The sequence below is a fragment of the Suricata suricatta genome, chromosome 2 (genome assembly GCF_006229205.1).
Source record: "Suricata suricatta isolate VVHF042 chromosome 2, meerkat_22Aug2017_6uvM2_HiC, whole genome shotgun sequence".
NCBI lineage: Eukaryota > Metazoa > Chordata > Mammalia > Carnivora > Herpestidae > Suricata > Suricata suricatta.
This window is the reverse complement of record NC_043701.1, coordinates 160,668,999-160,684,197: the sequence shown is the minus strand read 5'-3', so window position 1 is coordinate 160,684,197 and position 15,199 is coordinate 160,668,999. Positions and strand designations below refer to the sequence as shown.

The window sequence follows — 15,199 nt, the reverse complement described above, 5'->3', positions numbered from 1 at the left end:
CAGGAGGGAGAGAGAGAGAAAGAGACAGCAATCATGTGCAGGGGAGGGGCAGAGAGAACAGGAAAGAGAGAATCCTAAGCAGACTCCACGCTCAGCACAAAGCCTGATGTGGGGCTCAATCCCACAAACTGTGGGATCACGTCTGAGCCGAAATGAAGAATCAGACACTCAACTGACTGAGCCGCCCAGCCACCCTAAGAAAAACATTTTTTTAATAAAATAAAATAATTTTACAAAAGGAAAAACAGCAAGCCAACAGCAGCACCTTTTCTGCAAGGTGGTGGAGGCTCAGAGTTCAGCCTCCCTTAGTGGAGACCTACTATACCTTCTCCCTTCTATTCCCAACTACCAACAAAAAACCAAAAGGTCAGTCCCCAGGCGGGGTGTGGGGGGGGCTCCAAGCCAGCTGGTGCTGTATAAGAATTCTGGGCCAATGAACAGCCTAGTGCTTGGGTTTCTTGGCATCATTGTAATGATGGCTTTGGTTTAAACATCTGTACAAAACTTTTTTAAAGTTGGTTGAGCATCCAATTCTTTTTGTTTTTTTAATTTTTTTATGTTTATCTACTTTTGAGAGAGAGAGAGAGAGAGAGAGAGAGAGAAACAGTGACAGAGTGAAAGCCAAGGAAGGTCAGAGAGAGAAGGAGACAGAGTTTGAAGCAGGCTCCAGACACAGAGCCTAATGTGGGGCTCAATCTCATGAACTGTGAGATCATGACCTGAGTCAAAGTTAGACACTCAACCTAGTGAGTCACCCAGGTGCCTCTAAGCATCCAATGCTTGATTTTGGCTCAGGTCATGATCTCATGATTTGTGAGATCAAGCCCCGAGTTGGGCTCCAAGCTGAGCATGGCGCCTGCTTGAGATTCTCTCTCCATCTCTCTCTGCCCCTCCCTGCTCATTCTCTCTCTCTAAGTAAATAAACCTTTTTTAAAAATAAGAAAAGATGGGGCACCTATCTGGCTCAGCTGGTAGAGCATGCAGCTCTTGATCTCCAGGTCATGAGTTTGAGACCCATGTTGGGTGTAGAGATTGCTTAAATAAATAAACAAAAAAGGAAGAGAAGGGGGGGAGGGGAAGGAAGACAGGCTAGGCCAACTGTGGCAAGACCAGTCTGATACAGGAAGCAAGATGCCACCTGTATACAGGTGTACAGCTTGGGGCGTCTTAGAGACCCAAGGGCCAGAACATCCTGCCCAAGGGCCCTTTGTCCACCCACTATCCTCCAGGATCCTTGGAAGCCAGCCGCCCCAGAAGATCAAGACATCTGAAAGAGGATAATGGGAAGAAACAAATTTTTTCAGCATCTCAGCTCCCCAAGGGCAAGGACTGTACTTTTTGTGTGTTCCGTACATGGGTCCATCATGTCACAGCTGAGCAAAGGCTAACTGGCGATCATATTCCCATTGCCATCCAGAGAGATAATAAGGCTGAGACATTCAACAACAAGCAAGATAAGACAGTATTAAAAAGGCAATGAGCCTTCCTCTCAGTCACTATCAAAATGACTTAATGGCATTTCCTTTGAGCCACTTTTGCTACTGTCTCCTTTTTAGGGAAATAAAACACTTTACTCGACTCAGTTCCCACGCTTTCTTACTGGTGCTGAGGTCCCACATGACTGAAAAAGTTTCCTAAAACCATACTCCTGCTTCCCCCCATCACATCATCCCCTGGCTTCCCTCAAGTCAACAAATAATTTGTTGAATGTCACATTCTTTACATTGTCTTCAAACTCTCCAGCCTCCTCTTGTTCCACTGTCCTCACTTACCAAGTCCCAGACATACTGGCTTTTTGTTGTTTGGTATATGTGCTGCCGAAGCGAGCACTGGCTTTTTGTTGTTTGAACACCTCAAGGTCCCCTCCTGCCCCAGGGCCTTTGCTCTAGCTATTTTCACTGCCTACAATCTTCACATAGCTGAGTGACCAGAGCACTGTACAACTCTGGGGAGCACCAAGTGCACAGAATAATATGGATGGTGCCCATGGACTCGTATAATGTGACAGCCCTGGTTGCCACTTTGTATTGAGTTCAAATGTTGTGTCTTCATGGAACTCATCATTGGTTCCCTACTAAATGTACCCTCTCCACCCACCTCAACTACTACTTCCACCCATGTGCTCCCTAGCACATCACTCCTGCTGTATTTTTTTATTTTGTTAATGTTTTATTTATTTTTGAAAGAAAGAGACAGAGCAGAGAGGGAGAGGGGCAGAGAAAGAGGGAGACACAGAATCAGAGGCAGGCTCCAGGCTCTGAGCTGTCAGCACAGAGCCCGACGCAGGGCTCGAACCCACAAATGTGAGATCAAGACCTGAACCGAAGTTGGAAGCTCAACCGACTGAGCCACCCAGGCGCCCCCTCCTGCTGTATTTTCAACACAGCACCTGTACTATCTAAAACTATACACAGCTTTTACAGGCTATATAAGAAGGTAAGACCCACAAGCTCAGACACTTTGCCTTCTTACTCCCATGGTACTCTCAGCATGCCACAGAGCACCGCACATTTAGATAATATGCACTAAACAGGTACAGAAATCAGTTAAAGGTTTTTCACATACCAAGCACCGTGCCAGATGCTGGAGGTACTCCACCACCCCGATAAAGCAAAGTTCAGACATTTTTACCAAAATCACACACCTTCTCTCAAAGGAAAGCTCTGATTCTATGAAAATGCTGTGCACTTGGGTTATCTCCCCTCTAAGGGAAATAAGGGTCCAGACTGAAGGAATCCTCCTGAAAGAGCTAAATGCTCAGACGTGGTGCTGGATCGAGAGAATTCTTCACCTCTAGTGTGAGGATGCTTTCTCGACAGCTGGAGAAAACCCAAAGTGAGGGCTGCCAGTGGGAAGCCGCTGGATGGTTCTGAGCAGGGGAGGGACATGCGTAAGATGCTGTGGACAGCTGCCCTCAGCCACAGAGCTAGCACAGAACTAAGGGGTCCCTATTGGCTAAGCTCCTGCAAAGCTCTGACCCCAAAGGCTCCATGTGCAGCTATTGCCTTCTTTCTGGGCCTTTTCTCTGCACAAAACCCTGGCCACAGGAATGAAAAATTGCCAGACCGGCTCCAGGAGGGCAGGCGTCCAGGATGCCTGCAACCTGATATATTGGAAAAGCCAGAGCAGAAAGGAGGAGTTAGGGCAAGCCATGGCATCATCGGCTGTCGGTCTTCACTGCACTTCCTCCTTGAACCAACCGAGCTTTTCAGAAGCATTTAGGAATCATATCTGTCACAAGCAGAAAGTGCAGCCAGCTGGCTTGACCCCCTGGGATCTGGCGGAGAGCCTGGGCCAGACCCCATTCTCTAGTAGTTACCCCTCCCATAGGCATGGCTCCTGAGCTCCTGACCTCATGTTGAAAGGCTTGAGATCAGAGTAAGGGAAACCGGGGTGGTCAGAGGCAGGGCTCCAAGGGCCCCCAGGCACCACATGGCAGTCAGCCCTGGAAAAACAAAAGCATCTCCTTGACTGGTCTTCTCGTGGCAAAGTCAGTTCTATGACCGGAGCCTCAAGAAGCCTGAGTAACGTGGAAGGGAGCAGGAAGAAAAGGGATCTTTGAAGGCCACTATCTTTTACTAACACACTGATAAAGGGCCTGAAGTCCAGTGGAAGACGTCCCTCTCAGAAGCTGCTAGGAACCCACTTTCTCCCTAGCAAATGGGACTGGTCTAGCCACAAACACAGGCGTGGCCATGTTTCTGAGCCTCAGGACTCCTGCTTGAAAAACGCTTTCCACCAGGCCTCTAGGCAGGGACTGCAGAAAGGAAGGCCGGAGGTTCCTTGTGAGGACCTAAGGCTCAGAGGCTGTATCAGGCCCACCTGCCCATAATGTTTTCCAGTTCAAGGACCAAACAAACTGGAGGCTCCACGAAGACCAGACCAGGAATATGCTGCCATTAAAATATACCTCATGCCCACAATTGCCCAAGCTGTGACTATCTCTGTACCAAATGAATGGCTGGCCTCCAAACAGGCTGGTGATTAATGCTGGATGGGAATCAAGTGTCCACACCCATCACCGGAAGACCCAGTGCCAGGAGAGATCTACCATTATTAAACTATTTGATTCCCATGTATGGCAGAAGCCTCACAAGCCCTAAATGATAGCCCATTCATTTCAGGCAATTACCTGAAAAGGATCTCATCCTGTGTGCTTATACTTGTGCTCATACCTATGAAACCTCTGTGCAGATTGAGTACGAGGAGCCTGGGCCACTCGGTGAGCCGTCTCAGTCTTCTGCATCCACACACCCAAGAAAGGGAGAAATGAGGCGGCTCATGGTGTTCATTTCCAGGTGATGGGTGATCAGCAAATCTAACCACTGGTCACCTGGGATCAGCAAATCAACCACCGGGAAAACAGCAGCTGGAACAACACGCACCCTCAGACCACCGCCGTTGCCACCACTGCCACCAGCAGCGTGGTGATTTGTATTTAAGGGACTAGGTATTAACTGAGAGGTGGGGGGGGGGGCAGCACAGCACATTTACTATGTAATCTGCTCTTCATTCCTACGAGAAGTCAATCAGCAAAAGGACCAGAATGAGGAGAATGTAGTTAATGTAACATGGCAATGGGAAGGAACATCTTCCCAAACAAATGTGCTGTTTTCAGAGTTTGGAAACCTTAACAGCTGTGGGATGATTGAACTTCGAAAAGAGCATTCGTCATGCAGCCATGCAGTGGGGGAGCTTTGCAAGATGTTAACTCCCAAACTGAGGGGACTCGCACAAGACAGAAGCCCTACATACACCTGGGACAGCAGCTTCGCCATGAATTATTTGCGGAAATCATTATGAAGATAGATATAGGATCACAAACAAAAGGTGATAAGATTAGGAATACTTTTTTTTTCCCTCCCTTCTCTAATTTCCAACATTTTGGGCAAAATGGTTCAACTATCTTTTTTTTTTTAATTTTTTTAAATGTTTTATTTATTTTTGAGAGCGAGAGAGACAGCGTGAGCAGGGGAGGGTCAGAGAGAGAGGGAGACACAGAATCCGAAGCAGTCTCCAGGCTCTGAGCTAGCTGTCAGCACAGAGCCTGATGCAGAGCTTGAACCCACGAATCACGAGATCACGACCTGAGCCGAAGCCGGATGCTCAACCGACTGAGCCACCCAGGCACCCCTCAGCTGTCTTTATAAGTGAAAAAAAACCAAATTTATAACTAAAAAGTAACAATAATGTTGGATGGAACAAGAGAAGTACAGGCCAGGAAAGTTTTGGATTTTGGAAAGTCTTCTCAATGCTGGTTCAATTAAGACAGAAAGTTTGAGGTCTGGCTGGGACCCCAAGGCGCCTGCTGTATTAATTTCTCATCTAAAGCAAGGTGAAGCTCACCAGGATCTAGAGTGGACAAGTCTGCACACAAGTCTTTCTATCATCTGTATTGGAAGGCACTTGAACTTTGATATTGAGACTATAGGTCCTAGTACCAGCTATGGATTTTATGGAAGACACCATCACTGGGGAGAGGGAAGGCATTAGGAACAAAAACCAAGCTATGTCACTGAAGCAGAGATACAGCCGGCAGATACGCATATGAAAAGATGCTCAACATCATATGTCATCAGGGAATTGCAAATTAATACAACAATGAAATAGCACTCCACCCTGATTAGAATGGCTAAAATCCAAAACACTGACAATACCAAATGCTGGTGAGGACACAGAATAAGAGGAACTATTATTCACTGCTGGTAAGGATGCAAAATGGTACAGCCATATTGGAAGAGAGTTTGGCTGTTTCTTACAAAATTAAATATTGTCTAGTCTTACCATATGATCCAGAAACTTTACTCAAATGAGTTGAAAACATGTCCACACGAAAACCTGCATATGAATGTGTATGGCAGCTTTATTCAAAATTGCCAAAAACTGGAACCATAGTTGTATGGTTCCAACTATGTGACATTTTGGAAAAGACAACACGGTAAAATAATCAGTAATCGCCAGGGGTTTGGGGAGAGGGAGGGAGGGATAAATAGGCAAAGAACAGCACATTTTTAGGGCAGTGAAACTATTCTGCATGCTACTGCAAATGTATTTGTTAAAACTTATAAACCTGGGGGAGCCTGGGTGGCCCGGTTGGTTAAGTATTAGACATCAGCTCAGGTCATGATCTCATGGCTTGTGATTTTGAGCCCCGTGTCGGGCTCTGTGCTGACAGCTCAGAGCCTGGAGCCTGCTTCAGATTCTGTGTCTCCCTCTCTCTCTGACCCTCCCCTGCTCACACTGTCTCTCTCTGTCTCTCAAAAATAAATAAAAAACATTAAAAATTAAAAAAAATAATAATGCATCAGTATTGGTTCATCAATTGTAACAAAATGTATTGCACTAATGCATGATGTTAATAACGGGAAACTATAAACGAAGTAAAGTAAAGGTGTGTATGGGAACTCTTTGTCCTATCTGTTCAATTTTCTGTTAAACCTAAAGCTGCTCTAGGATATAAAGTCCATTGATTTAAAAAATCATTAGCGTTCATTCATATGTAGAAATTAAGAAACAAATGAACAAAGAAAAAAGAGACAAACCAAAATATAGACTCTTAACTACAGAGAACAAACTGATGGTTACCAGAGGGGAAGTGGAGGGCGGGGGGAGGGAAATGAGTGAAGTAGGTAAAGGGGATTAAGAGTGTATGTATCGTGATGAACACCGAGTAATGTATAAAATTACTGAATCATTATGTTGTACACCTGAAACTAATATAACTCTGTATGTTAACTATACTGGAATTACACTTTTTAAGAATAATTAAAGAGGTGCCTGGGTGGCTCAGTCGGTTAAGCGTCCGGCTTCAGCTCAGGTCATGATCTCATGGTTCGTGGGTTCGAGCCCCATGTCGGGCTCTGCGCTGACAGCTGGCTCAGAGCCTGGAGCCGGCTTCAGATTCTGTGTCTCCCTCTTTCTCTGACCCTCCCCTGCTTGCTCTGTCTCTGTCTCTCAAAAATAAATTAAAAACATAGAAAATTAAAAAAAAAAAAAAAGAATAATTAGAAACTTTTGGGGGCACCTGGGTGGCTCAGTCGGTTAAGCCTCTGGCTTCTGCTCAGGTCATGATCTCACGGTTTGTGGGTTCAGGCCCCACATCAGGCTCTGTGCTGACAGCTAGCTTAGAGCCAGGAGCCTGCTTTGGATTCTGTGTCTCCCTCTCTCTCTGACCCTACCCTGCTCGTGCTCTCTCTGTCTCTCAAAAATAAATAAAAACAGAAAAAAATTTTTTTTGAATGTTTATTGGGGCTGCGGGATAGAGAGAGAGGAAGAGAGAGAATCCCAAGCAGACTCTGTACTGTCAGCAAGGCTCATTCCCACAAACCATGAGGTTATGACCTGAGCCGAAGTCGAATGCTCAATCCACTGAGCCACCTACCTAGATGCCCCTAAATTTTTTTAAATAATTTGTTTTTGTTTTAATAATTTTTTTAAATAGCTAAAAAAGGGCTCAAACCCATGAACTGAAGGATCATGACCTAAGCTGAGGTCAGATGCTTGGCCAGCTGAGCTACCCAGGCACCCCTAATAAAATGGGTTTTTTTTAAACAAAAGATAAAATAAATTCACTTTGTGAAAAATCATCTAGCTGTACACTCATGCTTTATGTTCTTTTCAACGCACATTTTATACTTCAGTTTATTTTTTTTTTATACTTCAGTTTAAACGTTGGTTTAAAAAAATATTTTATCCTCCAGAGGTTACTCCTCCCTACGCATTTAAGCTCATATCATATCATACTATTAAATAATTTTTCACATGTAATAAATACTATTTGCATAAAAATAGCTAAGGTGGTAAATTCTATGTCATGTATATTTTACCACAATAAACAAATTAATTAATTAATTACAGGAATTAAAATGTTTTTTAAAGTAATATGCTAATTTGCATTAATATAAAGACAGAGGGGAAATATATCCTCTCCAGGGTGACGAGACACCTTTATATCAGAACAAATATCCTCCCCAGATTAGCACTGCTGACGCCGCAGCCACAGGGTGTAGGAACTCCCAACTTTGACGTGTTCTGCATTTCCACATGCCCTCCCCAGAGAGGATGATCAGAGACCCCACACATTCTGGTCAGGACACATTCTGGGCTGATGGAATGCTGGGCACATCCCCAACCCCTGAAGGTTCACATGACCATGTGAACCTGACACCCAAGCTAGAAGCATCACCTTTGTGCTTTGAAGAGTTGCAGACTTTTCCTGGAAACTTACTAAAAACGACTATAGTAAGGCAGCAGAGGCCTTGACTGAAAAGATGACACAGGATCCTGTCGCCTACCCTCCGGTTTCACCCTCTTGCCATTATCCAGCAGAACTCTTTCTTCTCTACAAAGTTACTTCAACATCCAGCCCAACATTTCTCCTACAAACACTTCCTGCGTAACTATTCACACTCCATTAAGCCAAGACCCTGTTGCACTGAGGCACCTAGCTAACAGCTGCCCCCCACGTTGCCCCTGCGCAAGCAGAGGAAGGGCGGGTGAGGACCGCTGGAGCCAGACTGCCCGAGTGCACAGCCCCGCTCCGCATTCACGGCTGGTGCCTCAGTTCCTTAACATCTCTGCCTCGGTTTCCTTACAAAAAAAAGATATCAATTCTGACCCCACAGAGCTGCTGAAAGAAATTAGAAGAGTGCCTTGCACATAGTGAGAACTAAAGCGCTTACTGGTATTATTACATATTTTGAGTTTCTCAAAGTGCTGAAGATCACAGGGTGAGGGGAGGCAGCCTCAAAGCCACAGCAGCCAGGCAAAGCCAGAAACACTGCTCCCAGCTCCAAACCCCAATGTCTTCTTTTCCAGGGCCTCTGCCATCTTTTATCAAGCAGATATGGGATGTTTTGAGGACAGAAGGTAGGTATAACTTCATTGTCTCCCAGCCCTATCCAAGCACATCACCTTCCCAAATGTTCTGTCTGTACCGGATACTCAGGATAGCTCTGCTGGGGAGATGTGCTGCGCAGCTCCAGGCTCTGTGTCAGACAGCTCGGCAGGCAGGGCAGTGAGCTACAAAGGTACATGCCATGTGAGGACACATTCCTGTGGAGTTCGGGTCAGAGAGGACGAGGTCACTGCACACATACCTTAGGACCCGACCTCAGAACTACACTACTAAAACAGGAAACATAACTGAGTAAGATACCTCAGAGGCAGGATGGAAGAATGAACTGAGGAGTCAAAGATTAAAGTCCAGAGTCATGAGCTCGGAGTCAGAATTCTGGGCAAGTGAAATGCTGGCAAACTGAGACCCAGAACATGGCAGGTGTGAGGACCAGCATTCAATACGGAAGAAGCCTCAGGTGTGGAAGATGGGATGCTAGAAGGGCAGGCTGAACAGGGAAGATTCCTGGGACTGAGAGATCCAATTATGTCAAACCCACAAAGGCTTCCAAGTCTTTTCTTCTCTCTGTGGAAAGAGAAGGAAATCTTCCAGCGCTGACCAGCCCAGTGTCACTGTGAGCAGCAGTCACTCCTGATGATCAGGCTGCTCAAACTTTGTAAAGTGAGTTTGACTGCGCCAGCTCAAGGGACCTCTTCCCAACTGTCCCCTCTCTGAAGTGTCTCAATTGTATGAATTGAAAATCTGGAATCCTTACCCTATGAAGGAAGAGATGATCCACACTGCAAATGAAATGCTTTTTCAAAGGATGAAGCCACATACCCACATAGATCTGCTGGGAGCCCCACAATGCCTTAGGTCTTCCTGTGGTTACAATAGAAACAAAATTCTCAGCATGTCAAAACTCAGAGATCTGGGCCCTGAAACCCAACCCAAAGTGGTGGTTTCAGCTTCAAGAAGAATTCTAGCCCTGCTGCTGACCGTTACTCCCTGGGCGAGGACCAAGGGCACCCACTCTTTCTAGGTAGCCCAGACCCTCTGCCCTTAGCAAAGAGCACCACCATTTCACAGTCCTCCCAAAACTCAGCACCTCTGGGATGAAAGGCTGAGGGACCAGAGCTTCAGGGAGGCCTGCCCTACCATGAGCCTGGAGAGCACTTCCTCAACCTGCTGTGCCAGCCAGGAGGAGGGCTGGGGCCTGCTGTCTGTGGGTGGCTTACAGAAGGGATTCCGGGTGGCAGCTTCTTGAGAGCTCTGGGAAGAAAGCAACAGCCCGATCAGAGGAGGGACATGCGCCCAGGATAGGTGTGTTACGGCAAAGGCAGGAATTCCACTGGAAATCCCAGGGGATGAAATGACACATTAAAAAGTTCCTGCAAACCCAGCTTTAAGGAGGGAAAATCAGCATTCCCAACTGCAGGGGACCAAGGCCACACAAAACAACAAGTGGAAAAGTTAATCTGTATCCAGTATTTTAATAAATCACTCATTTGGTACAGAGCCCAACTTAGAGGAACCTGAAGAGAATAGGAGGTCCTCTACCACCCCAGCAGGGGCAGCCCCAGAAATCCAGGCAACAGCAGTGCCAGCCCCAAGGGGGAGCCAGAACAACTGCAAACTCCACAGACATACCCGCCAAGAAGCCAGCATCTGTGGGCTGAGCCCAGATTGACCATGGGCGCCGGCTCTCCCATACGGAGCTGCCAGCCTGTGGCCCAACACCACACGGGCTGTCTTTGGAACCAGCCGACGCATACGGCAGAAGACCTGCCCAGCTGAATCCCACCAGGGAAATCGGCCTGAGATCACAAACACACTGGGCAACTGGCCAGCCTCTTGCACCCTGGTTAGGCCCCCTGTAGTCTGGGTCTAGTTAGGGCTGCTGGGAGTACCAGGGCAGCTAGAAATCCTCAGAGACCAGTGCTGAAGCCACCTCTTCCACAGCCCTGCAAGTCGCCACGTTCCAGTCCCAGCTGCTGGCCACAAAGGGAAGAGCCAGAGCTGGAGGCTTCCAACAGGCACTTGGCAGCTGCGCGCGCACACACACACACACACCCCAAAGTCCAGGGGAAGAGCCAAAGGACAATCCCAGCTGCTGAAGTCAGCTGAGGGGAGCCTTCAGGGTTCCTAGAAAAGCCCCCATGAGAATGTGGCAGCCTGTGGCTGCCTGGAGCTGGAACTTGCTCCATCTCTCTAACTTCAGAAAGAGTTTCTTACGAGCCTTTTAATTCAAACAAGTGCTCTCTTGTCCTGTTTCCTTTGGTGAATGTGAAGAGGGAAAGAACCTGGCCATCTCAGGGCTCAAGCAACCAGCTTGCCCGTCACTCCTTTTAGGGCTACCAGGGTGGGGTGACCTCCTGCTCCCAAAGCAAGCCTGCCAGGAGCATTAAGAAATGCAAGGGACCCCTGGACTTCTGCTTGTCCCTATCCCTTACAAGCTGTGAAAAGGAAAGATCTTAATGGGAGGAGGCACACTGTAGGCATTTAATAAATGCCAGTAACTGATTAAAATGGAAAGGCAGAAATGCCTGGGTGGCTCAGTCAGTTGAGCATCCGACTTTGGCTCAGGTCATGATCTCACAACTCATGGGTTCGAACTCCACATTGGGCTCACTGCTTTCAGCATGGAGCCCACTTGGTATCCCTCTATCCCCCTCTGTCTCCCCCTCCCCCATGTGTGCTCTTCCAAAGATAAATAAATGAAATAAAATAAAATGGAAAGGCAATACAGCATAGTGGTTCAGAATACAGATTGTGGGATCACTAGACATGGCTTCTAATTTACCACCTATGGTAAGTTCACTAAGCCCAAATTTCTGTATCTATATGCAAGATGTAGTAAGAATTCCTTGTGTCATAGAATTACTATGGGGATAACAAAAAGGGATAACTTTAACTTTATAAAAAGAATTTAGCACTGACCTGGAATATAGTAAAAGCTAAATGAAAAAAAAGGTTTGCTTATGTTATGATGTTAAAGACAAACAACGTCCATGCATTCCTTTCTTCCCAATCATGAAAGAGCAGAGTGGGAACACTGGGAGACCCTGCCGCTCCCACCTGCTGGCTGTATGACCTTGGGCAGGCTACTGTACTTTCCTCCACTTAAAATTAAGGGACACGGATTAGATCAGTGTTTCCTATTTGTCTGTGACAATAATAGCACTGAATCATACTTTAAAAAAAAAGTTCCCTTTACAATTTGCTTTCAATTTTTCAAATCATGTCTAGGGCCAGGCTTTATTTGGTGTTAGCGTATCATTTTAATACCTCTCTCATACTTGCTAATCTCTTGAACAAAGAGAAAGCTGGCCTCAGATTTAGAATCTTCTGTGACAGGACACAGTACTAAGCCAGAATTTAACAACATTGCTTTATCATCACTGCATTGATTTCTATAGTTACTTTTAAATTATGGGAAGTGATACCTGGTAGTGACTAAACTTTCAAAAATACATTTATAGTAGTTTTATAAAGGGGAGGGTCATTTAGTTTATTTTTAGTGAGCTCTACGCCCAATGTGGGGCTTGAACTCATGACCACAAGATCAAGAGTTACCATGTTCCTCCCACTGAACCAGCCAGGCACCCCAAAAGGGGGGTTAGTTTAAAGAGACATAGAGTAGATGATCTTACTACATGGCAAAAATCATGAAGGCAGCACTAGAAGTTTGGGAAACATTGGGCCAGAAGATTTTTAAAGTCCCCTCAATCCTGAAAGTGAGTGCTGGCCCCCTCAAGTGTCAGGCTGCAGATCTCCCCACCTCCCCCAACCCCCCACCCTGTGCCCTTCCTACTGGCCTGCAGCTTGCAGGTGCCTCTCAAACTTCACCCCCTCCCTGGAACTTCTTCCAATCCAGCAGTCTGACTAAAAGTCATGCCCTCTATTCTGCTCCTAGGTCATGTTCTTCAGCCGTGACTACAGCATTTATTACCCAGTACTATAACCCTCTCTTTACATTTATCTCCCCTCTAGAACATGAGCTCCTTAAGGTAGGAATTATGTCTTGGCATTTTGTTCCTCAGACATCTATTATGATGTCTGCATCTGGAACAAAATAGGTGCTTGGTGAATGTATGCTGAAAAAAATGAACAAATGCTCCGGCCCTTTTTTCACTGAATGGAAAGAGAAAAGACAGTGGGAGAAGAACATTACCAGAGACTCATTTGCCACAATTCCAATTCAACATTTCTTAGCATTTAAACTGGATGATAGAATACTCACCTTTCTGAACTCAACTTCAAACACTAAATTAAATAAGAATCTTTAAGTCTGTTTCAAAGAGGCCTTGCCACATGAAATGTTTGGAAAAGCAAACTTTTCTTCAAGAAACTTACCAGGACTGAGAAGAGACCAGTCACACCAGCACAAGGCCAATTACAAAGGTACTTTTGACTTCTGCAACATAGACCAGAATTGGGCAAATATCCCAAGAACACTCCTTCCATGTCCTTCTAGATGTAGGACATAATATCAGAAATCTAGATTCCAAAGATGAGATACAGCCCACATGGAGATCTCACTACTGTCATAAATGGCATACAAATATCAAAGTGCTTTATCATACAGAAATGACACACATACAAGGGGATACTTTCAAAGTGGAAAAACAGTAAGGAAGGCCCTCTTTAAAATTCAGAGGTTGCCCCCTCTGAAATATGGGGCTTTCTCAATTATGTTCTTCTTATCACTTTGGGCCTTGGACCCATACCTGATAAGCAAGTAGACTGTAAGACTCCTTAAGCCACATAGGAAATGATATTCTTTTAACTGGAATAAATCTGTCAACAAAATGCTATAGGCTCACTGCACTCTGTGGGTTCTTATTAAAAATATACATTAAAGTCCAGCATAGAGCCTTTACTCCCTACATCTGTTTGCTATTTTATCTCCATTATTAATACTGTAATGCAGGATCCCCATTCAGGCAAGATTAATTCACTGTTCTAAAGCCTTCTGCTGACATTGCAATGGATCTGTCTGGAAGACTGTAAAGGCAGGCCCAGGCTTGCACTCGACCTGTGATCAGTAAGGAGATGAGGCCTGGGCCCCCAGTTTAACGTGAGAGAAAAGAAGTTGGATTCGACCTGTGATCAGAGAGGTAGAACAGCCCAGTGGTTAAGAGTTCAGACTTTGGACTCAAGACAGCTCAAGTAAACGCTAGTTCTTTTCTTTCAGGCAATTCTTTTACCCCTAAGTGGCTCAGTCTTCTCATCTATAAAACGGAGATAATAGAAGAACCTAGTAAGATTGTAAAGTATTTGATGCAATGATAAAGAAGCTAGTAAGAATTACAACAAACCAAAAAAAAAGTATCATCTTGTTCATCATGATACCATCAACATCTCCAGAATCAGCCTCTCATGCTGAGGCAGAGAGGGAAGAACCCTGCTAGTCTTTCGACCAACACATGTTAAGTAGTCACCACCAAGATACCAAAAAGATAGTATAAGAGGCAAAAGAAGACAAAAAGCAAAAAATATGAGAGGATATGATAATAGAAATAGAACCAGCTCTTGATTAATCATGCTAACAAGGGGGAAGGAAAGGAAAACAATATTTACTTCTTTATTTTTGAGAGAGAGAGTGCAAGTGAGCAAGGGGCAGAGAGAGAGGGAGAGAGAGAGAAACCCACAAGGGGCAGAGAGAGAGAAGAAGAGAGAGAGATGCAGGACTTACTCAAAGCAGGGCTCAAGCTTGCCCGAAGCAGAGAAGTGGGGCTCGAATTCATAAAGCGTGAGATCATGACCTGAGCCAAAGTCAGATGCTTAGCCAATGAGCCACCCAGCTGCCCCAGAAAACAACATTTAAATTGAAGGAAAAAATCCTTCCCACAAAAAAGTGTGGATGAAAACAAAAACAATTTTCTTTTAATGACAGATAGTAACTTACTGGAGTACATGATACAATTGTTGAAGAAACAGGAAAGCAGAGTCATTAAGAGGAGCACCTGGGTAGCACAGTCAGTTCCGCATCCGACTCTTGATCTCAGCTCAGGTCGTGACCTCATGGTTTGTGGGTTCAAGCCCCATATCAGGCTCTGCACTGATGGCACAGAGCCTACTTGGGATTCTGTCTCTCCTTTCTGCCCCTTCCCTGCTTGTGCACTCTCTCCCTCTCTCTCCCTCAAAATAAATAAACAAACTTAAAAAACATTAAAAAAAAAAAAAAAAGAGCATGAACTCTGGAGCCAAAATGTCTGCATTAGAATCCTGGGACCACCATTTCTAAGTTGCGTGACCTTAAACAAGTTATAGATTCTCTTTGTGTCTCAGTTTCCTGATCCATAAAATGGGGCAAATATGAGTATCTACCTGTATCATATTACTGTGTTGAAAATAAAA

General features: G+C 45.4%; 1 protein-coding gene across 2 annotated transcripts in view; it reads right to left on the bottom strand.

Moving 5' to 3' along the window:
* The window catches only part of SUFU (SUFU negative regulator of hedgehog signaling), a 113,685-nt gene that overhangs the window by 93,010 nt on the left and 5,476 nt on the right, over positions 1-15,199 (bottom strand). The window lies entirely within an intron of this gene.